This window comes from Triturus cristatus, chromosome 3_1 (genome assembly GCF_964204655.1).
Source record: "Triturus cristatus chromosome 3_1, aTriCri1.1, whole genome shotgun sequence".
NCBI classification, from domain to species: Eukaryota; Metazoa; Chordata; class Amphibia; order Caudata; family Salamandridae; genus Triturus; species Triturus cristatus.
The window spans coordinates 708,540,191-708,564,380 of record NC_140583.1 but is presented as its reverse complement, the minus strand read 5'-3'; positions in this window follow the sequence as shown (position 1 = coordinate 708,564,380).

The following is a 24,190-nucleotide window of genomic DNA, read 5'->3' as shown; positions in this document are numbered from 1 at the left end:
GCCACTAAGTGAAACATACAAAATCACATGTTTACCCACATACACACACATGTAATGCAGCCTGACATGCACTTTGAGTTACTGTGTCACAGAGTGTATTATTGTTGTGTCCATGGGTCAATGGCAAGCTATGGCGTGTTGCACACCTTAAACAGTTACTTCTATGGTGACTGATGTGGGTGACCAATGCAAAAGACGCGTTGGACACCTATGGAAGGAGCCGCACGCACGCCTTGCACGCATGCCTTGCACAATGTCTTCAATGGGGACTGACGCAGGTGGACCGGTCCGCATGCACTCCTTGCACGCACGCCTTACACAATGTCTTCAATGGGGAAAGACGCGGGTGGACCGAGCCGCACGCACGCCTTGCACGCACGCCTTGCACAATGTCTTCAATGGGGACAGACGCCGGTGGACCGATCCGCACGTACGCCTTGCACGCACGCCTTGCACAATGTCTTCAATGGAGACAGACGCGGGTGGACCGATCCGCACAAACGCCTTGCACAATGTCTTCAATGGGGACTGATGCGGGTGAACTGAGCCGCACGCACGCCTTGCACGCACGCCTTGCACAATGTCTTCAATAAGAACAGACGCGGACTTGAGCCTGGTACAAATCGGTTTCTTGAAAATCTGTTGGCTGCCTGCAACAATGTTTCAGACTCGTCATTGAAATGCTTTTGAATATTTCAAACAATGCGGAAGGCGTGTACGAGGCGTGCAATGCGATGGATTGGCCAGATTCATAGGATGCAAACGTGTTAGACCTATCGCTTTTGACACATGGGGCAGAATCTGCCTCTGCAGCACAGATATAAGTCTGTCTGTTCACCTGGGAGCTCAATTGCCTGCACTACATGATCAAGATTGACATCTCTGCTACCACTGCTGCTGTCTCTGCACCCTCTGGCTCCAAGAATGGCACGTACTGTGGAGAGGGCTTTAGCCTTCATAGAGGAGGAGAACAAGGCCCTGCTGGACAGCCTCCTTCCACAGTACAGCAAGCTGTATGGGACACCAGGGGAGCAGGTGACTGTGCACTCCACATCCCTTATTCATTGTGTATGTTGTCTGACTGGCACCAATGAAATTGTGTTCAACAGTGTCTAGCATGCTCACTGAGTAGTTTAAACCCCCAGGTTGTGTAGGTCCCTGTAGTGGACAGGTACTGTGCATGAAAAGTGCATTTTCACACGGTTGTAATACTCAGGCAATGTTTCCCAGTTGAACATTCAGGACAACTGTCAATCACAATATCTGCACTACCTGTGTCCATCATATACCCTTGCGAGAAAGACATGTATATCCAACTGTGTGATGCACAAACATGTGGCACGTGTGGTAAAGGACTTTTTCTATCCTTGTCATCCTCACAGGTTGATGCCCACCAGAAGCAGGAGATCTGGCTGACCATTGCACGGGTTGTTCGTTCTGTGGGGGTCCACAGACGCCGCATCCGCAACTGCCAGAAGAGGTGGCAGGACCTTCGTGGCTGGACCCGGAGGATTACCAGAGTCCAGCTGAAGCTGTCGCCTCCTCGCAGAAGGGGTGGACGATGGACACCGACCCCCCACATGCTCAGGATTCTAGCGGTGGTCTTCCCGGAACTGGATGGGCAGTAAAGGCCAGACAGCAGCAAGGAGGGGGTAAGTGCATGCATTCTCTGTGTCCAGTGTCTCACATGCTCTTTGCACTCCCACATCCTGGTTACACTTCCACAGATCTCCTGTCTGCTTGTACAGGAGTCATGTGGCAAAAATAGGTCATGTCCCATCCTCATCTGATACACAGGTGTGCCCCTTTCAGTCTGTGACTTGTGTAACTTGGGTTGTGTGTCCCTGCTGTTGTACAAACTTAACATTGTGAACAGCATCTGCAACCGGTGCATTGTTTGGTCTTCATGAGTGAGGCACATTATTTCCATGTGTCTGCACATTGCCAGAAAAAATTACATGTACTCTGTGTGGGCAATTGATATGTGTTCCAATTGATGTTTCGGCACACCACATGTGCCAGGGGTATTTGACACACAGCCATGTAGCAGCAACTGTAATTTATGGGCATCAGAAAAATGTACATCATGTGTTTCACACATGCATGGACACATGCCTGGTGTCCAGGGTAATCCTATGTTGCATATGTTCCTGGACAGGTATGCCTACTCCGGACATGAAGTACACTCTGTTCTTCTACTCCTGTGTGTCAGCCTAACATTAGTGCATTGTGAAGTGTGCTATATGGTGTCTGCATCGGTGTAATTGTGAGGTGGTCTAGCCTCTTAGACTCCTGTGGTGTTGGTCATTTTGGTTTGTGCAGCTAGGTGGGGTGTGGCCAATGGATCATCACAATGGGTTCCTGCATAGGTGTGGAATCACTTGACGGTGCATAATGTTGTATTATACATCACAGTGCAGGCAGTCTCAATTCATTCTCATCATGCTGTGATGTCATCATGCTTACTGATTGGTGCTTGCAGTCAGTCATCTATTGCACTTGTATTACATGTGATCATCAGATGCCTGAAGATGTGGTTAGAATTGGGTGTACCTGTGCACTTGACATCTGCAGGGCTTAAATTCTCATACATGTTAATAGTTGTGACACAGTGCAGAGTGTTTAAATTTGGATGCACTGCCCCTGAGACTGAAGCCAGTGCTGGCTGCATAGCCTACTTTGCCGCAGCATGGTATCCCACTTGCTGATGTGTATCCCGCAGTGATGTCAGTTGTACAGCATGCACTCTATTGTGGCCTTGACCATCAAGACGTGCACATCATGGTGTCTTGTGAGTGAAGCATATCCATTTTAGTGACAATGATTTTGGCCATCCCTTCTCATGACACATGTACTGAGTCAGTGGCAGGAGATGGCATGTGTTAGTCCTGGAAGATTTAAATCACAAGTCCTGCAGTTCTGAGATATGTCTATGTGGTGCTTGTGCACACATATGAGAAGTGGCATGCAACATGTCCCAGACAGATGGGTTCATGGAGGGGCAGGATATGAGGGGCATGGTTGACTGGCAGACTGACAGGTGTCATTTCCCAAAAATGTCTCCACTTTTCACAATATCTGGCACTTGATGCCAAGGCGTACTCTGTGATGTGCTGTACTGACTGTGAGGTGTAAGGTGAAACAAGTGACCGATGTGGATCTGTATATCTCGATTGATTGCAGATACATCTACGGCTACTGGAGGAGACAGCTCCACAGACCAAGAGGAGCTGCAGAGCCAGACTGGGTCAGCTTCAGAGGATTTGAGGGACCCAGTGACACAGAGGGCGAGGGGAGCTACACAGAGGAGACCTTAGCTACAAACATCTCTGCTGAGGAACACAGCATCTCCAGTGAGGACTCCCTTGTGGAGGCGGGTGTCAGCAGACCCTAGACAACACCTAGCGAGTCTGTCCCCGCCACCACCACCATCTCCACCCTCCCATCTGCTGCCATCCCAGATGTCCATGTGAGGGAACATGTCTCCTTTGGTCCAAACACCGCAGCCCCTGCCCCTGTCTCCCCTGCTGCCCTGAGTGTGGAGTCTGTGGACTTACTAAAGCAGCTCCATGTAGGGCAGACAGCGATGTTGAGTGTCCTCCATTCCCACACCACTCTGTTGACTCAACTGGTGTCCTTCATGGAGGGCATCTCATCCAACCTGTCTGCCCTACATCGGACCATTCAGTCCATGGCCTCCACACAGACGGCAGCAGTGTCCCTCTTCCAACAGTCCCTCACCCTTCCTACCTCTGCCACACCCACAGGCCCCACTACCTTACCTGTCCAACGCACACACACACCAGCACGCACCACAACAGACCCAGGCAGTACACAATCACACAAGTCAAAATCCACAGGCACGCACACTCCAGGGACTGATGACACACACACAGGGGATGGGTCACAGATGCACAAACAGGCATCCATGAGCACTCCGCAGACCTCAGATGCCTCTCCCTCCAAAAGCACTTCCCCTGCCTCACATGCAACCCCACCTTCCAAGCAGCTCTTCCTCTGTGACCTTGGCCTCTTCCCCACCGATCCATCTGCTCAGACGCACAAGGGGAAGAGGAAGTCACCACACAGACACCCTCCCCCAGGCACCCGGACACTGAGGTCCCCATTCGCAAGTCCCCCCAGAGCAGGAAGAGCAAGACCCCCCCATCCCGCAGCTCAAAGTCACAATCTACATCCTGCAGCCCCCAGGCCAACACTCCACAGGTCCCCCCGCCACACCCTGCCCCTGGTTCCCCCATACACCGATACAGCATCCCCAAAATGCTTAGGCCATACTCTCCTACCACATGCACTTCCACCCCTACCTCACATGCTCAGCCTTTTCCTGCCACTGATGTGGGGACCGTGTCCCCCCCCCTCTGTCCTGCCAACCTCACCTGAGCCCCATGACACTCCCTTGGAGTTTTGCACTGCAGTGGAGGCCCCGTCCCAACCATCTGACCTGCCCACTGAAGTGCTGCCGGTAACAACCCCGTCTCACTTGGGCCCTGCATTGGTGTCAGGAGACACCCCATTGGACTTCGGCCCTGCCGTGGTGATGGCGCCCACTGTGTCAGACACCTCCACTGCAGTTGCCAGTGACACTCCTGCACCCACCAGCCCTCCCCTGCCCCATTCTGCTGTCCCCTGATCCTGTTACTGCGGTGCCTGGCCTGCCCCTGTGTTTGCCCCTCCAAGGGGAGATGTCCCCTGCCCGTAGCAGTGCAGGCAAGCAATGGTTGACAACTTGTCACATCTCAGCCTGTGAGGACTCCAAAAATGGACTGGCCATTGGCCTTTTGACATTGTGGTCTAGACGGTTTCAAAGAGTTATATCCCCAATAAAGTCAATTGTTGTTATCCAGTGTTGTTGCATCAAATGTACATGATGTTGATGATGAGTGTCATGGACTTGCTGCTATACAGGTGTTACAAAGGTATAACAGAATGAGTATTTGATGGGAGGTACTCCATGTGGTCCCTGAAATCTGTGTACTTTTCAAATATGTATCCATGATATCCTCAGCTGCAATTTCAGGGTGTGAGGTTGGCTACATGTTGTGGGCCGGATTTTCTCTTTGGGGTTGCTACTTCGCATCTTTAGCATACACTGTTGCACATAGGTTGTGCTTACATTTGGGCATATGGAAAGATTCCCTGACTTGGAAAATCTCCACTGGACAGGCAGGTTTGTGCATCCATGTTACACAAGTCATCTGTGTCATCAGTCCAACTTGGTCTACATGTGTATTGCATATGTGCAGATGACTGATGGAGGACTCCCGTACACAAGCTTCTGTGACCATAGCTTTTCTTGAGTTGTAATAGTTGGATCACTGGGAAAGTATTGTGCTGGTATGACAGAAGCCTGCACAGACAAAATTTGGCACAGCTGACCTTCACCAGGAGTGCAGTCCCCTCATGGCATTGTGTCATTCCATGACATTGCCTGGGTACATGGTGTGTGTTGTGTGAGTATGTCTGTGTGTGTTCACTTCACGTTTTTGGATGCAGCCTGTGTTCCAGACAGATGTACCTGTTTTGTGGACTTGCTGACTTGGCCTGTGTTCATCTAACTTCTTTGCCCTGCCTTTTCTGGGATGTAGGTGCATGACAAAATACTGGTAATTAGGCTGTCATCCCATTGGCACTTATGTGTTACCAACATCATGTTGTTTTCCCTATGTGGTATCTGTCATTGACAAGCTCACTTGTGTGTGTGTGACTACTCCCTATCATCAGGGTCATTGCTGCTATGTTGTAAGGTGTCGACCTTTGTGCGTTGTGGCTCTCCTTTGGTGCAACATTGATGTAGGTGTATGGCAGGGTTCCGAATGAATTGTGTAGTTTTCACATAATGTCGATGTGCCGCATGCTGCGCAGTGTGGCCGACCTTCACAGGTGTTGTTGTCAGCCCATGTGTGAGGATTTGTGGGTACCTTGGATCCCCCCTCCCACCCCTGGGATTGTCATGTGTGCATGAGCAATTTCACCAGTCCCTGTGTGCCTAACTGATGCACATTGTTGCCGATCAAGGTGTGTGGTGTTGATGGTGGCAAAATGGGAGTTGTTTCATGTCCAGACCCATAACTACTTTTTGCCCATTGTTTGCAGACCATGCCCAGTGATTTGTGTTTATGAAGGTGTGATGTGAGTTTGTGGTCCCTGACACATGACCCAGTACGCACATCTGACTGTGCTACGCTGTATGGTAAAAACCTAGCTTTATCATAACAGTGGGATTGGTGTACAGGCTAATGTCACCACAAATTAGGGTACTAGAGGGTAGTGCTGTGTTGGGTCTGTCTCTTGCTGTTCCACCCACCTTGTGTCACATGAATCCTTTGTGATCCCGCTTACCTGACAATGTCTGCTTGCCCCCCAAAGGTGTGTCCAGTCAAACACTTACTTTTGTATGGCACTGTGTACACATGTGTGTCATTGTAGTTCAGCCCATCGTCATGCGTTGTGCACTAGCCTGGGTACAGTGTGACACACACACGTGTTGTGTATGATATGCAGTGTGTGGCTGCCTGTCTGTGTTTGGGCATCTGCACCTCTGCATTGGTGTGGCTTTAGTGTTCCATTGGGGGGATGTTGTTTGTGGGATTGTCCCTAGTGTCCATGCATCTTGTAGGTCATCATCCTGCACATTGATCATGTTTGGTATGTCCCATTGCGGCCATGGTATATGACTTTATCACCTAACATCGACAGTGTCCACAGGATTCCGCAGTTTGTGTGTCTGTTTGTAGAGATATGTGTGTATGCATCATGATGCTCACTTTTCACATAGTCTAATTGTACACTGTTGGCATTGTCAAGGGTCATGGCCAATGCTTGTCTGCACATGGCAGAGGAAGCTCTTGTGATACACAGCATTCTTTGCCTCTCATATCTATGTTTGTAAGTGACACAACCACCACATTGCCACTACGTTGGTTGTGGTGTTGGGTGCGGTAGTCACAAAGGCTGGTCTGGGGATGCTGCTCTTGTTATGTCCACACTCACCTTTTGGTCACTGTAGTGATGGTGGTTTTATACCCCATTACCACAATGATCCGACAATGCTGGATTTTTGGAATCCACAATCACCTTTTGCTGACTGTAGTGATGTGGGGTTTACACCCCATTACCACAATGATCCTAGAAATTGTGTTTTTGTAACCCCACAACAAGCTTTTGGGCAGACATGTGATGTGAGTCACATTGAATGTTCACTGTCGGGATCTGGGTTGTGGCCATTTTGCACACACAAACATATGATCTTGCCAAGATGTTAGGGGGATGGTTTGCTTGGACAACCTATGAGTGGGGAGGGTAGTGGTGCAGGACATAATCCCCATATGAGTGGGGAGGGGAGTGGTGCAGGGCATACAGCCCCCTATGAGAGGGGAGTGGTGCAGGACATACAGCCCCCTATGAGTTGTGGGTAGTGGTGCAGGGCATAATCCCCCTATGAGTTGGGAGGGCAGTGGTGCATGGCATAATCCCCCTATGAGTTGTGGGTAGTGGCTCAGGACATACAGCCCCCTATGAGTAGGGAGGGGAGTGGTGCAGGACATACAACCCCCTATGAGTTGTGGGAAATGGTGCAAGGCATAATCTCCCTATGAGTGGGGAGGGGAGTGGTGCAGGGCATACAGCCCCCAATGATTGGGGAGGGGAGTGGGGCAGGACATACAGCCCCCTATGAGTTGTGGGTAGTGGTGCAGGACATAATCCCCCTATGAGTGGGGAGGGGAGTGGTGCAGGGTATAATCCCCCTATGAGTTGTGGGTAGTGATGCAGGGCATAATCCCCCTATGAGTGGGGTAGTGATGCAGGGCATAATCCCCCTATGAGTGGGGAGGGGAGTGGTGCAGGGCTTAATCCGCCTATGAGTTGTGGGTAGTGGTGCAGGACATACAGCCCCCTATGAGTGGGGAGGGGAGTGGTGCAGGACATACAGTCCCCTATGAGTTGTGGGTAGTGGTGCAGGACATAATCCCCCTATGAGTGGGGAGGGAAATGGTGCAGGACATAATCCCCCTATGAGTTGTGGGTAGTGGTGCAGGACATACAGCCCCCTATGAGTGGGGAGGGGAGTGGTGCAGGACATACAGCCCCCTATGAGTTGTGGGTAGTGGTGCAGGACATAATCCCCCTATGAGTGGGGAGGAGAGTGGGGCAGGGCATAATCCCCCTATGAGTTGTTGGTAGTGGTGCAGGACATAATCCCCCTATGAGTTGTGGGTAGTGGTGCAGGGCATAATCCCCCTATGAGTGGGAAGGGAAGTGGTGCAGGGCATACAGCCCCCTATGAGTGGGGAGGGGAGTGGTGCAGGGCATAATCCCCCTATGAGTTGTGGGTAGTGGTGCAGGACATACAGCCCCCTATGAGTGGGTAGGGGAGTGGTGCAGGACATACAGCCCCTTATGAGTTGTGGGTAGTGGTGCAGGACATAATACCCCTATGAGTGGGAAGGGGAGTGGTGCAGGGCATACAGCCCCCTATGAGTGGGGAGGGAAGTGGTGCAGGGCATAATCCCCCTATGAGTTGTGGGTAGTGGTGCAAGACATACAGCCCCTTATGAGTGGGCAGGGGAGTGGTGCAGGGCATAATCCCCCTATGAGTGGGGAGGGGAGTGGTGCAGGACATACAGCCCCCTATGAGTGGGGAGGGGAGTGGTGCAGGGCATAATACCCCTATGAGTTGTGGGTAGTGGTGCAGGGCATAATCCCCCTATGAGTGGGAAGGGGAGTGGGGATGGGCACCCCCCCCCAGGGATCACTGACAAAATATCGAAGGTCAAAAAATCGACCTACAAAAATATCGGAGCAAAAATATCGATGTCAAGAATATCGACAGCCTATCTACAACATGGTAAGTACAAAAATATCGAAAATAAAATATAGAATGTCAAAAATATCGTTATTAAAAGTATAGGGTATTTTTTAGTAAAAAAAATAAATATGTAAAATAAACCAAATAATACTTATAAATAAAATAAACATAATTAAATATATTTTATAATGTTTAAAATTAATAATTAATATACATATAATTTAATAAAACATTAATTAAACATATACATATAATATATAATATATATACTTACCAAGGTGTCGATTCCGATCCGGTATAAAAAATTACCGTGCGACTCGTATCCGTATTTTTTTACGTACGAGTCGTACAAGTCCTGTACAAACGGCGAAGTACGATTCGTACAGTAAAAATACATCCGAATTGCATCAGGAAAAGTCTACGAGACGTCCCCGTTCGTAAAACTGAAGTCCGAGCGCACAAGTCCGATCCGTACCGGCGTCCCGAATACACAAGCGTATGGAAAACGTCCCGTACGGAGCGAAGTTTGTACGACCCCTACCCTGGGTACACTTGGGCCCGGGGTATGAGTCGTACGGCCCCCCCACCCCACCCGCGCATGTCCGCACCATACCCCCCACCCCAGCACCCGCGTATGTACGCGCCGTACCCCAGCACCCGCATATGTACGTGCTGTACCCCCCCACCCCAGCACCCGCGCATGTACGCGCCGTATCCAGCACACGCGTATGTAAGCGCCATACCCCCCACCCCAGCCCCCGCGTATGTACGCCCCGTACACCCACCCCAGCACCCACGCATGTACACGCCATACCCCAGCACACGTGTATGTAAGCGATGTACCCCCCACCCCAGCACCTGCGTATGTACGCCCCGTACCCCCCACCCCAGCACCCGCGTATGTACGCCCCGTACCCCAGCACCTGCATATGTACACGCTATACCCCCACCCCAGCAGCCGCGCATGTACGCGCCTTACCCCAGCACACGCGTATGTAAGCGCCGTACCCCCACCCCAGCACCCGCGTATGTACGCCCTGTACCCCCACCTCAGCACCCGTGTATGTACACGCCGTACCCTAGCACACACGTATGTAAGCGCCGTACCCCCACCCCAGCACCCACGTATGTACGCCCCTTACCCCCCACCCCAGCCCCGTACTTGGACGCACCGTACCCCAACACCGTATCCCAGCATCGCGTATGTATGAATCGTACAACACCATTGCATATGTGATCACTGTACAACAACATAGCTATGGACGCACCTTACATACGCGAAAACGACTCGTACTGAACCAGGACACTGTAAAACAGCCCAAGGAGGGTCAATTCGACTCGCACAACACCACAAAACACGTCTACAGGACAAAAAACATCTAAAAGACTGACCTGGCACATCCAAACAGGCAAAGAGAGGCCCAAACTCACAACCACCACTTATAACACACCCACCAAAAGTTCAAACTCATCCACACCCACAAATGGACCAATAAAAAGGGCCCACAATCACAAACCATGAGCCTTTGCAACAGACCCACTGCTGACAGACATCACACACAAACAACTGCACCCATACACCTTAACTTACACACCTTCACACAACCTCCTTCACACAGCCCCCCTCTACACATACACACACACCTACACATTCACACCCACACACCCACAACCATCCACACCCACACCCCACACCATGCCCACAGACAAGAATCCAAAGTTCACAAGGGAAGAGCTGGACTACCATGTCAACTAAGTCATCTGAGTCGAGCCACAGCTCTTTGGAACATTGGTCAGACAGACCAGCATATCCCAAAAAACTAGCCTGTGGCAGAGGATCGTCGATCGGGTGAATGCTGTTGCGCCCATCAGAAGGACCAGGAATGAATGCCAAGCCAAGTGGTACGATCTGCGGAGGGCAGTCAAGCGCAAAATGAACTAGGACTACGCCCAGAGTAACATCACAGGAGGTGGGCTGCCCCGCAGACCGGTACATTACCATCCCTGGGAGGAGAAGGTGATGGCCCTGCTTCCGCCGGTGGGAGTACACGGAGTCGAAGGAGTTCGAGAGCCTGGTGAGTACACAAACAACTTACGTAACATGGGGGGAATGGCATCCACACCCCAACTACAACAAATGCACTCACCTACCCCCAAGCCCTCACCTGACACAACGCTCATGCCACTAACATGAGTATGCCCCATTCACAAAGCAAGGCCATGCCATGTCCCAGCCTACACAAACCACAAACCCAAGACAGGCTGTCCGGGATGCTGGGAGGTTGGGGACCACTAAACATATTGTACAACTCAGAAACAGACACCATTGCCCTCAGCCCATATGGCCCAGGTACATACCCATGCACCATGCTCAATGCACAGGGACTGGCAAAGTACTGACAAGGTAGCTGACACTTGGCTCTGCTGTAGGCAGCACAAGGCCCTCCTGTGACAACTGCAAACTCTAACACAAATACAACAAGCTCAGAAATCTAGGACAGGAACTCACACTCACTGACATGGCAGCATGCGCCATGGTGGGACAGATACATCACCTGGGAGACCCACTGCCAAATCACACCACACCCACCAGCTGGCACCGTCAATCAATCAGCAATCGATCAGGGTACTTGTAAGGCGCGCTACTTACCTGTGAGGGTCTCAAGGCGCTGAGGGGGGGGGGGGGGGGGGGGTTCCAACACTGCTCGAAGAGCCAGGTCTTGAGGAGTCTCCTGAAGGCAAGTAGGTCTTGGGTCAGTGGTAGGTGGGTTGGGAGGGTCTTCCAGGTCTTGGCGGCGAGGTAGGAGAAGGATCTGCTGCAGGCGGGCGTATGTTGGATGCGGGGGACAGCTGCGAGGGCGAGGCTGCCGGAGCGGAGCTGGCGGGTGGGGGTGTAGAAGCTGAGTCTGATGTGCAGGTAGGCTTGTCTGGTGGTGTGGAGTGCCTTGTGTGCGTGGGTGAGGAGCTTACAGCTCCTTGTCGGCTTGTCGATGTGGAGGCAGTGCAGGTCTCTCAGGAGGGGGGTGATGTGGCTGTGGCGGGGGGCGTTGACGATCAGTTGTGCCGAGGCGTTTCCGAAGCGTTGTAGCCGCCGTTGGTGTGTGGATGGGAGTCCTGCGTAGAGTGCAGTGGCGTAGTCCAGTCAGCTGCTGACGAGGGCCTGTGTCACTGTTCTACTTGTTTAGGTCGGGATCCACCAGTAGATCCGGCGGTCCCCAGAGCGATCGGCCACCAGGAGTCGTCCCAGGCTGAGGGTGTGGGTCCGAGGATGAGGACCTCCGTCTTGTCCGAGTTCTGTTTCAGATGGCCGCTCCGCATCCAGTCGGCGATGACCCTCAGACCCTCGTGGATGTTTGTCTTGGCGGTGTGAGGGTCCTTGGTGAGGGAGAGGATGAGCTGGGTGTCATCAGCGTAGGAGATGTTTTTAAGGTTGTGGTGGCAGGCCACTTGTGTGAGGGGGGCCATGTGGATGTTGAACAGCGTCGGGCTGAGGGATGATCACTCACCCCTTACACAATCACACACCCCCGGGGCAGCCAATGGAGTCACACACTCTCACAATGGACATGTGACACAACAAGATCAAGCCACAGCCCAAAAAGCATCCAAGGCCAAATGCGACATGTCAAAGACCCTGGATAACATTTCAATCAGTCCCCTGCAACATACCCATCCACAAGTGAACATTGATGTGAATGCTAGGCACATACAACTACCTGGAGGAACTGTGGCAACTAGAACATGTATGAAACATCGATGTTGCATGAAACAGCATTAACATTTTCTCTCTCTCACACACAGGGCAATGTCAAGGATCTCCCCCCAACACTGGGGGGGAACAATCACAGGCCCAGGCTCGACAGGAAGATGATCCCACCGGCAGCGATGGCTCTCAGCACTCTGTGGATGACCCCAACCAACCTGGACCCTCTGGTGCCCAAGCCCCAGTAGCACCTGCGTCAGGTACATCTGTGCCAACCACCACCCCCATTCTTGCCACATCCCAGGAGACACCCAGGAGCCCTGCCCGCAAAGAACAACTGAGCCAGTCTGACCTGGAGGGACAAGGTTTTCCGGCCACCCAGGAGGAGGCAGACAACCCTGCAAATGCCATCCCTCAGGGGTCCCGTAGACCCGATGTGCCCACGACGGCAGGCCAGGCTCGTGTGGGCAGGGGTGGTGGGAGTGGAGGCAGGCGGAGGTGCGAACCTGACCAGCCAGCTGAGGGAACCGGTATGTCACACATACGCCACATCTTGGACACATACCGGCGTGACACCAGGGGCATCAGCCAGGTAGTGGCGACCCTCAACGAGATTAAGAACCAGCAGGCCGAGCAACATGCCAGTCAACAACAACACCAAGGACGGATGGAGGCAAGACTGGCTGAGCTCCTGGCGGTGCAAACGGACATAAGCCGTTCACACCGTCGGATCGCCGACAACATGGCCAACCCTCCCTGTGCCCCCAGGCGAAGACCACCACCAGCCACAGGGAGGGAGGAGGTGGAGGAATCGTCCGACGGAGCGTCACAAACATCGTCAAGGCCTGCATCTGAGGGTCCCCCGAGGAAGGTGGGTCGTCCACGGAAAAGACCGTGAGAGGCAGCGGACCATCCACATCTCCCAGGTCACCTGGCCTGGCACCTGGCCCTCATGCGCAACAGCAGCACCTCATCCAATGACATTCTCTGCCACATGGACTTGCTGGTCACAGTCTGACCAATGATGACCAACACTGTGGTCTGGACTCTGATGACTCCAAATGACAAGGATCCCATCTCCCCCTGTGAACTTTGGATTTCATGCACACTGTATAGCACCTATTTGTCCACACTAAACAGGCCCCCCACCGAGAATAAATCTTAATTTCTTCAATTAGATGTTGCATTCATTTTGCATGAGTACGTGTGGGGAAATGTCAAACTATGCCTGAGTGTTGAACTAACTCCAGCCATCCATACCCTGGAATCTGAGTCTGGTACAGGACACACATGGGTCACAATGTATCATACAATACAGACATGGAGCACAATACTCACCCGTGATGGCCTCAAGCTGCTGAGGGGGGGCATGCAATACTGTGCGGACAGACCAATTGGGAAGAGTATCATGAAGGCGTAGAGGTCATGGCTCATGTGGATGTTGCCGGGGAGGGAGTAGCAGGTATGTCTTGCCAGGTGGGAGAACTATGTCCTGCATGCTGGAGTACTGTGGATGTGAAGAATGGTGGCCAGGGCAAGGTTGGATGCACGGAGTTGGCACAACGGGGTCTCGGATGACAGACGGGCAAGGTTGATTTGGGGTCTGGGGTTGTGGCCTGCCTCCTGAGTGTGGGTGAGGAGTCTGAAGGTCATCCTGCAGCAGACAGTGATCCATTGCAGCTATCTCAGGTGGACGGTGAGGTGGCTGGGGCTGGGGATGTTGAAGCTGAGGTGTGCACATGCAGCCTGGATGTGGACAAGTTTCCCTGGAGTTTGGATGTACTTGCTCCGTAGAGGGCGGGGCAGTAGTTGACACGGCTGGTGTCGTGGGCCTGGGGGATGGTCTGTCTTTCCTTGGAGTGGATCTATCTGTGGATCATGTGTGCATCATGCAGAGGGTGTTGCACCCTGAGGTACAGATGCTGGTGATTAGCATGGCAAATGTGAGTGACGAATCCATGATGCACACCATCTTGTGTGCGTGGGCACTGGGTGCATGTGCAGGGCTCTTGAGGGTGGGACACAAGCAGTTGACCCAGCTGTAAGGGGACAATCCTCAGATGATTACCTCAGTCCTGTACAAGTCCAGCCTCAGGTGGCTGATGTTCAGCCATTCATCAATGGATCTCATGCCTTCTTGAATGTTGGAACTGGCATTGGCTGTATCTTTGGTGAGGGTGAGAAGCACCTGGCTGTCAATGGCATACGAGCTGATGATGAGGTGCAGTGCGCATGTGATGCCGGAGAGGGGGACCTGGACAAATTGAAGATTGACACGCTGAGAGATGATACCTGGGCCATGTGCCAGATGATGCCACTATACTACATGCTGAAGGCTTGAGTCCCACTCCCATGGCCTTGCTGGTGTACGGAGCCGGTGGGGAGTAGGAGGGACTGACCTGGTTGGTGTGACAGGGCCTGGAAGGCGGGGCAGCGCTGTGTAGGCAGTTGGAGTTGCACACTCATCATGCAAAGGTGTCGTGTGTGCGCCTAGGGTATGCCTGAGAGCAGGTGGTAGATTTTCGGATGGACAATGCTTGGAGGGTGGTTGCAACATCAGACTGTAGTGTGATGTGGGTCATGCAAGGACATGAGGGTCGTGCAATGTGCACGTTGCATGCGCTGACGGTCCAGCCTTGGGAAACCGCGTGGCCGCAACAGTGGCACAGACAGGCTGATGACAGCCAAATGAATGGGTGGAGGGAGGAAGGGAGGAGCATCTTTGAGGTGTGTGTGTTGCCGAATCCGGAAACTTTGTGGGCCCTTGCTGCAGGGGCTGCAGCAGCAAGCGGCATGTCCTGGAAACTATGCCACAAGTTGCACACAAAGACAAGGATGTCAGAAAGGACAACTGCAACAGGCGTATGTAAAGGAAGGAGTGTCCGGTTTCCCATGGCACACCCAGAGACAATGGATGCACAATCACCAAAGATGACTGACACAGGATCAGGAAACTGAAGGCCGAGCTGCGCACAGGATACACACCCTCAGCAGGTGTTGACGGCCCGTTGTGGTGACCAACATGCCCAAATACATACACAACCATGGACATCATGCACAATAGAGATCCTAATCCCTGAAGAACTGCATGCATGTTGCTAAACTACACATAGACTCATATGCACAATCTTTGACAACTATGCCAGAGATGCGGCATGCAAAGTGGCAAGAAACCTGCATTGACAGAGATGAGGCATCTTGGAGGGTGAGGAACACCTTTATTACTCAGGTTCACACCTAGGGAAATGCATCAATATGAACAGACTCACAGGTGATTAGGCTGAACATGTGGGACCTACACTGGACACCCTCTTCACAACACAGATGCTGTAAATCCATTGAACTGGCACACAAGTGAAGGGGGTGAGCCAAACACCCCCTGCTGCACACGGAGGGGCTGCAATTCCCCATTGATCCTCTCATGTGGATGTCCCACACTATGTCCACCCGTAGCATCCCGTATGTTTCAGAGGGAAGTTGTACACACATTGATGCCTTCATCAGAATCCACAGTCCCATTACAGATGACTGTTACGAAGGGTGACTATTAATTCATGGGAGTCATGCAACATGTATGTATAGTAACACAACATGCACAGGAGCAGTGCCCACACATTCCAAACACCTACGAACACCAAAATGCCTTGCAGTAATCCTTAACCAAAAAGACTTTTCACCATGTCCGTGCATGGGACACTGATTCAGCACACGTTGCAATACTCATGAGGAATAGCGGGAGGCCAAGGATGACACGAGCAGAAAGCATGCGCAACTACCTGGGGATGACAGACACACAAGAAGTCAGGGAAAAGATTGTCATCCGCATGCATGGTCATTTACTCTACAGGGATAAGTGTGTCACCATGCCATTTTTAAATTGAGTGTCTAAGCTAAAATGTGTGGAAGGACATCATCACTCGAGTGACACATCTGAACACACCTCTAAGTCACTTAGCATACAGTCAGCTGGACACACACATTGCAACACATGCCACACAAGGCTCCAAGCGGGCACACTCAGACCCATGGACTCACCATTATGAGAAGAAGTTGCGTATGAGCTGACTCCGGATGTCGTCGTCCTCCTTCTCCTCATCCTCACTAGCCTCGTGACCAAGCTCTTCATCCTCCACGGGTGGAAGATTTTGCAGACCTTCACCGGTGCATATGGGAGGAACCCGCCTGTCTTGTGAAGGCACCGGAATCGGCTCTTCAGGAGGCCAAACGTCCTCTCGATCACTCGCCTGGTTTGCCCATGTGCGTTGTTGTAACGGTGATCTGCAGCTGTTCTGGGGTTGCGGAGAGGCGTCATCAGCCATGGCATGTTGGGATAGCCAGAGTCCCCTACATGGAAACATCATGTAAAGAAGTGGGTCAGGAGATGCCGTAAGATGCAAAGATAGCGCTAAACAAAGGACAAACAGAGTATACCCACCAACAAGACATGCTCGTTCGTTGTGCATCCGCATCATTTCTGGCACCCTGCTACTCCTCATGATGTAGGCATCGTATGCTGACTCTGGAAAACGTGCACAGACATGAGAAATCAGCATGTTAGGAAGATACACCACAATGGCATTATAGAGTGGTAAGGTTTACGGTTGCGATAGGCGACCTCCTGTGCCTGTGGTGGTACAAAACCCACATGTGTCCCATCAATGGACCCAATGACATGGTGCATCCCTCCCAGGGCATAGAAATCACCCTTGACACCTGTCAACTCCTTAGGAGTCGGAAAATGGATGAATTCATCCAGGTGCTCCAACATGGCTTCTAAAACATCATGCAGGACACGGCTGAACATGGTCTGTGACATGCCACCCACATCAGCTATGGTGAATTGAAACGTACCGGTGGCAAAAAAATATAGGGCTGCCATCACCTTCATCTTGGGGGTCAGCGCAGTAGGATACCTGTGTCGCGGTTGGAGGTGAGGTTCCAGCTTTGCGGTCAAGTTCTCAATCAACTGTTGCGAGAAGCGGTAACGTCTTATGCAGTCACGTTCCCTCATGGCACCCAAGTCTGGCATTGGTCGGGGGAGAGGCGGTGCCCTGCAGAAAATTGGAAGGAATAACGAAGAGTGAGTACATAACAACATCAATGTCAATGAACTGAGCACATGCTCAACTGCTACTACACATCTGCTAAATACAGAGTCTGGTCTGTGCAATACATCCAGGACACGTATGCCAGGCAGGTGATACTCCTACGAAAAGCCAGCTACACCCGTTGATTGTCAAGTTCTACATGACATGCCCCGAAACTAGCTGTGGGCCAGTGTAAGTGAACAGCCAGAGACATCACAGGAGTGACATACATCCACATATCTGCATTTGGAGGATGTCATCTCATACAGACAGCTGGCGGCAAGCTAGACGTACAGGTCACATGTCATTGAAAATGTACAGATCACACACATTGCGATGAAGGGGTACACGTGAAAAACGAAAACACTGACATGGATACGGCGCAGATATGTCCTCATGTCAAAAAATCATCTTCGAAGCATCCAGACAGACGTAACGTGTGAATCCACATGTGGCATGGTGTGCGTATATGTGTGCCATGCCCATCTACACACAGACACATGTTGGATGCAGCAACAGCAGATGCAGTTGACGGAACACCAACAGCAAGCTCATGGGAACATATGACACACACAGGACATAGTCACATCGGGGCACACTGGTACTTAACAGGGGACAGTTGCAGGTGTTGGTGACTGTCCATACCAGTAATGCAGTGCTTGACACGTTTGTACTACATGCACACATGTGTAAAGTGAGAAGGGGAACTGTGCCACATACTGCCCCATCACACATGACATGTGTACACAGGTCATCACACATCTATTGTGCTAAAACATGAGGAGACATGTGCCATATCACTGCCTGACACACCTAGGCCCTGCACATGAAGGACTGCAATGACTTGATGTACAGCCGTGCACGAGTCTGACACCTCCATTCCTTTCGTGTGCGCCTCCTATCACCAGTGTAAGCTGTGAAACGCCCCGTACACACGCTCTGAGGGCGTGTGAACGGTCCGTATCATTATATTGGTGTTGCCGCTGGAGTACGGGTGTGTGTACGGACCGTACACACGTACGTCTACTACCAGTGTGTACACGTACGTGTACTACGGTCGTACACGTATGTGTAGGACCAGTGTGTACACCTACGTGTACACACTGGTCGTACACGTATGTGTACACACTGGTCGTACGTGTACGACCGTAGTACACGTACGTGTACACACTGGTCGTACACATACGTGTACGACCAGTGTGTGTACACGTACATGTACACACTGGTCGTACACCTGTACGACCGTAGTACACGTACGTGTACACACTGGTCGTACACGTACGTGTCAAACGCACTGTGCAACTGGTGCCGTAGGGGTACGTGTGAAACGCACCATACCTGTGTGTGGATTTCTAAATTACATAGGGACACATGAGGGACAAGTATCAGGGCCTAAATGCATGCTGGTTGTCATGCATACCGAGTTTCCAGTTCAAATTTTTCCATCAGGTGGCCTGTAAAAGTCAGTTGGCAACTAAATACAATGTTGCAAAGTGGTTGTTGACTTCACGTGATGCTCAAATTTTGAACCATGCAAAGGCACTCACTGGTGTATGTTTAAAGGGATTGGGGGAAACGTAGGATGCAAATGAGTCTGACCAATCACTCTGTACTCCTGTAAATGAAACAGCCCAGCAAGGCAGATATAAGTCAGCCAGAACCCATGAGAGGGCACTTGCCTGCACAACCTTTCAGTCGACACCACTGCTGCTGCCTGTGCTTCCTCTGGCACCATGTCAAGGTCTGTGGAGAGGGCCCAGCCTTTCACACAAGAGGAGAATGAGGCATTGCTAGATGTCATCCTCCCACAGTACGCCAGCCTGTATGGGAGACCAGGGGAGCAGGTGAGTGCTGACTCCACTACCTTTGACTGTGCACCTTTTTTGTGACTGTCACTTCTGGCATTTTGTCCAGGTGTGACAGACATGCAATGTTGCTTAGAGTGGGTCCCAGGGGTGGGAATGGCATATGTCTCTCATGCAGAGCATGATGTAGTTCATGTGTGCACTCCTCACTTGCATTGTGCTTACTGTGACATTCACTGCATAGTGCATGGCACATTCAGCCTGCCCAATCCTTTGGGCCATTTTTGTTCTATAGTCCTGAGGTGATTCAGTGGCCCCCCCGGTGTGACAGGTGACTGTACCCACAGATGTGTGTGAGTTGAGTGGAGCTGTGGTGAGAGTGGTGAGAGTGTCCAAATGATGTGTACGCCCCCTGGACATTGATGTGTGTGAATGTTCCTTGTCATGTGGGTGAGTGTCTATGTGGAGTGTTGCACCACAGCTGCATGGAGGAGGCAACAGCTCCACCCATCTGATGTGAGAAGTAAGCCGTGCGGAGTGTCTGACTTGCTGAGCTAGCACCACACCTGTGACACCCCACAGGCAAGTGGCACATGTGCAGAGTGAGGTTTGTATCCGCTGTTGCCAATGGCAGGTGATTGATCTGTGCCTGTGTGTGTCTGTGTACTCTGCTGAGGTTGCATCAGTGGCCTGGGGCATGTGACTGCTTGGAGGTGCTGTCCATCAGCCTGGTGTTGCATGTGATGCACAGTGTGTGCCATGATCAGGGAGTGTGTTGCACCCCTCATGCCACCTGTGTAATTTCAATGCCATGTAGTGCATTGGGGCTTCCACAGAGGCTAATGTCCCTATGACAAAGGTGCTATTTGTTGCCAGCATACTATGCCCTGTTCAACATATCAAAGATGTTCAAATGTGTGTCTCTGTGACATGGATCAGGTGTAGTGATGTTGTCTCACTTTGTCATCCTCACAGGTAACTGCCTACGAGAAGGGGATGATCTGGAAGCGGGCTGTCAGGGCCGTGAGCTTGGTGGAGGATCGCAGTCGGCGCCTAGCCCAAGTGAGGAAACGCTGGCAGGACATCCGGTGCTGGACCCGGAGGATCGCCCGGGTCCAGCTGAAGGACTCACCTCCACGCAAGCACAGCGGGCGCCGATGCCTGACCCACCAGATGAAGCGTGTCCTGGCGGTGGTCTTCCCTGACTTGGATAGGCGGTTACAGGAGTTGCAGCAGCAGGAAGGGGGTAGGTACATGTGTGTTTGTTGTGTGTCACCAGCTTTTGGAAGTGCACAGTCGCCTGGATACACTGCGAGGGTTAATATGTGCAGTGCATATCCTGTTCCCCAAAGTCAACCGGTGCTGTTCTTCCTCCCTTCCCCTCCTTGACATGTGTTCCCTGGTCTGTGTGTAATCACTATTGCACATGGTCATCTAGGCTGCCAGTTAATCCAAGTGAACATTGCTTTCTGCATCATGTGGGGCGGGGGGTCTGAGACATGTGTTGTTACCTTGCCTGTGCCCTGTCCTGTTCAGTCATTTGGGGGTCCATATTAGTTGGCACTGATGCTTAGTCTCAACATAGGAGTGTGAGTGAACAGACTTGCAGCATGCATGACCGATGTTGTGGCCTCAGACATGATGTGCATGAGTGGGAGGTATGCATAGTGCCGGGACGGTTGCTCCTGTTACAGTCAGATCATTCCAGGACCATGGAGCAGTGTGCCCACTACCGTCCCCTGAGACACCTTTTCCTAGGAATCATGTGTGTCATCCAACACTGTGGACATTCTCGGTGTGTTCAGCATAGGTTGGCCTCTGTGGCATTGTTCCCTGGCCTCATTCGTATTTACGTAAAGTGTGCTACATGTGTCCACTGTACAGGGTGACCCCATTTGGCTTGTGCATACTCACACTGGCCAGTGCCTGTGTGTCTATGTACAACTATCTGATGATGGTTGTTTTTCACTAATATGTGTGGTCAGCCTCACAAGGTGATGTTGAGTACATTTAGGAGTTATTGATGCACATTTTAGTAAACCCAGATTAAGATGTGTAAGTACTTGCTCTGTCTCAATCACATTGTCTCAGGTAGGGGGGGTTTGTGCGGGCAAGGCCTACATGTCCAAACCTTATGTCTCCTTGCCAGGTCTGACCTGTGTGTGATAATTGTCTGGACAGACACTCAACATGCAGTGACCCAGTCATGTTGTGCAGGGTTTAATGTTTGTGCTTTGCAGCATGTGTCAAAAGTTAAAATACATGGTTTATGCTCATCCATTTTTGCCACCAGTGTGTGGTCGAGATGCTACGTAGTTAGGTCTGTGTGTGCTGACATCTGTGTGGACATTCTTGGTTCCCATGAGGGTGTCTCCTCAGTGCAGGTGCTCCTTATCCTGACACAATTGCAGGCCCATTAGCTAATGCATTGTCCTGTGTTTGGACATGTGTGCCACTCCACATGACAGGCAGTGGGTCAGATGTGTTGCCAACTGTGTTATCATGGTACGGATGGCCATGTGACAGGTGGCATGATTCAAGTTGTTAGTCAAGAAGTATTGTACCTTGGCACTCACTACACTTGTCAACATGTCTCAATTTTTCATATGCTTGACTTTGATGTTTTGTTGTGAAGGACAATAATGTGCCTGCATGACAGATGTCTCCCAAGAAAGTGCAAAAGAAAGTACCTTTACACTTTCTGGGGAAACGCTGGCACATTTTAAAGAAAGGCACAGTTCGATTACCACTTGTTTTCTGATTATACATATCCATGTTCCCACAGTGTGTTTGCATTTGGGTAAGTCCTTGGTTGTTGCTGATACCAACTTACGAGTGTCAAGTCATCCAGACCACCGTGGTGCCATGTATATGTACTTACTGATACCCCATTTCTTCTTTACAGTGCTTATTTGAATTCGGCTGTGTTAGAACCGGCGGTCTCTAGTTGGCAGAGGTATACACTTCTGACAAATAGGGACTCACCTCCTCTAGTCAGGGCAAGGGGATTACACACTCAGATAACCACTGCTCACCCCCTTGGTAGCTTGGCAGAGCAGACAGGCTTATCTCAGAGGCAGTGTGTTAAGCATTTATGACCACATACAGTAATAAAGTGAATACCCTACAAACGGACACAACACAGGAGTTATTATAAAAAATAAGTATTTTTATATAAGGCTTAGCACAAGACCAAATAACGATAAAAATATACCACAATCTTAATAAATACTCTTTGGAAGGAAAAATAATAGTTCAGGTAAAGTTTCTTTTTAGGAAATAGTTCTTTAGCAACAAAAGTAAGTATTTTTCTTAAAACACAGTTCTTGGCAACAATGTGACCCCCACAGGAGTCAGACGACGTCGAGTTTACGATATTCCCAAGGTTCGGCGTCGACCGCGAGGAGCGCTACGTCGAGCCTGGAGTTGCAACAGACCCCACAAACACAGTACCTTTAGAATGAAGACAAACGATGATCCACAGCGTCGAGAGGTCGGCGTCAATCGAGCCTCGGAGTCGGAACGATCCGCCGCGGCGTCGAGAGGTGTCGGGCCGGAGCAGCGCTCACGGCGTCGAGAAGGGCGCAGCGTTGAAGCGATCAGCAGCGGCGTCGAGACGGGGTCCCTTGGAGCTGGAGCCGAGCTCACTACTCACTGGCGTCGCTACTGGCGTCGATCGGGCCCGGCGTCCGGCGTCGAAGGCTCGGAACACTGGAGCCGTACTCACGATGTCGAGCTGGATTCGGCGGCGGCCGTCGACATCGAGATTGCATATTTCTCCTGTGCACTGGAAACACCACGTTCCAGCAACAAGCAATTCAGCAGAGGGTGAAGTCCTTTAGCCCTGTGACTTCAACAGGAGGCTGGCACTCTTCCAGCCCTTGGAGATTTTCTTGCAAGCTTGAGAATACACACTAAGTTCCTCTCTCCTTGTCCCTTGGCAAAAATAAAGAAGCAGCTTCAGGTTTCCCCCAGCAAACAGCACACTGGCAGAAGGGGGAGGGAAGTCCTTGGATCAGCAGGCTTCTTGTCCTTGGTAGAGGTTTCCTTGTCAGAAGTGATCTAAGTTCTTTGGTTCAGGGGTCCTTCTTTTATACCCCTTTTCCGCTTTTTTCCCTTTGTCCAAGCAGGGAAATTCCCCCCCATCCCAGGTTTGTTGTGGGTGTTGCCAGGCCGAGGCACCTGGCCTATTCACTGAGAAGGGCAGGGTCATCAGCCGCCCAGCAGGAGGCAGAGCCAGTATTGTCACTGGCAGGGGCAGGGCCATCAGTCGCCCGGCAGGACGTGGAGCCAGCATTGTGTCAGGCAGGGCAGGCTACCAGGGACTACTCTTCCCCCACTCTAAAGGTAAATGCCTCATTCACCCCACACTGACTCATTCAGACCTCTGGAGCCACCCAGCCCCTGACACACCCACCAAACCAGCAGAGACCGGTGGATAGTTGGACATGAAAATAGCCACTTTCTAAAAGGGCTATTTTCAAACACAGAATTTAAAAACCATCCATCCTAAAGGATGTGTTATTAAATTCTGAGTTCAGGGATACTAAACTCGAACCGCTACCATGCTCCCTGAGTCAGATAAGATTATAATGGAGTTAATAATCAGTCTGCCCATTCTGGCCTATGGAAGGCAGGTAGCCCTTCAATAGTGAAAAACGAAAATGGCTGTAATTCACTATTAGGTCATGCCACACACATCAGGGCATGACCTACCTTTTACCAACAATGCACCCAGCCCTAGGGCCTACCATAGAGGTGTCTGAAA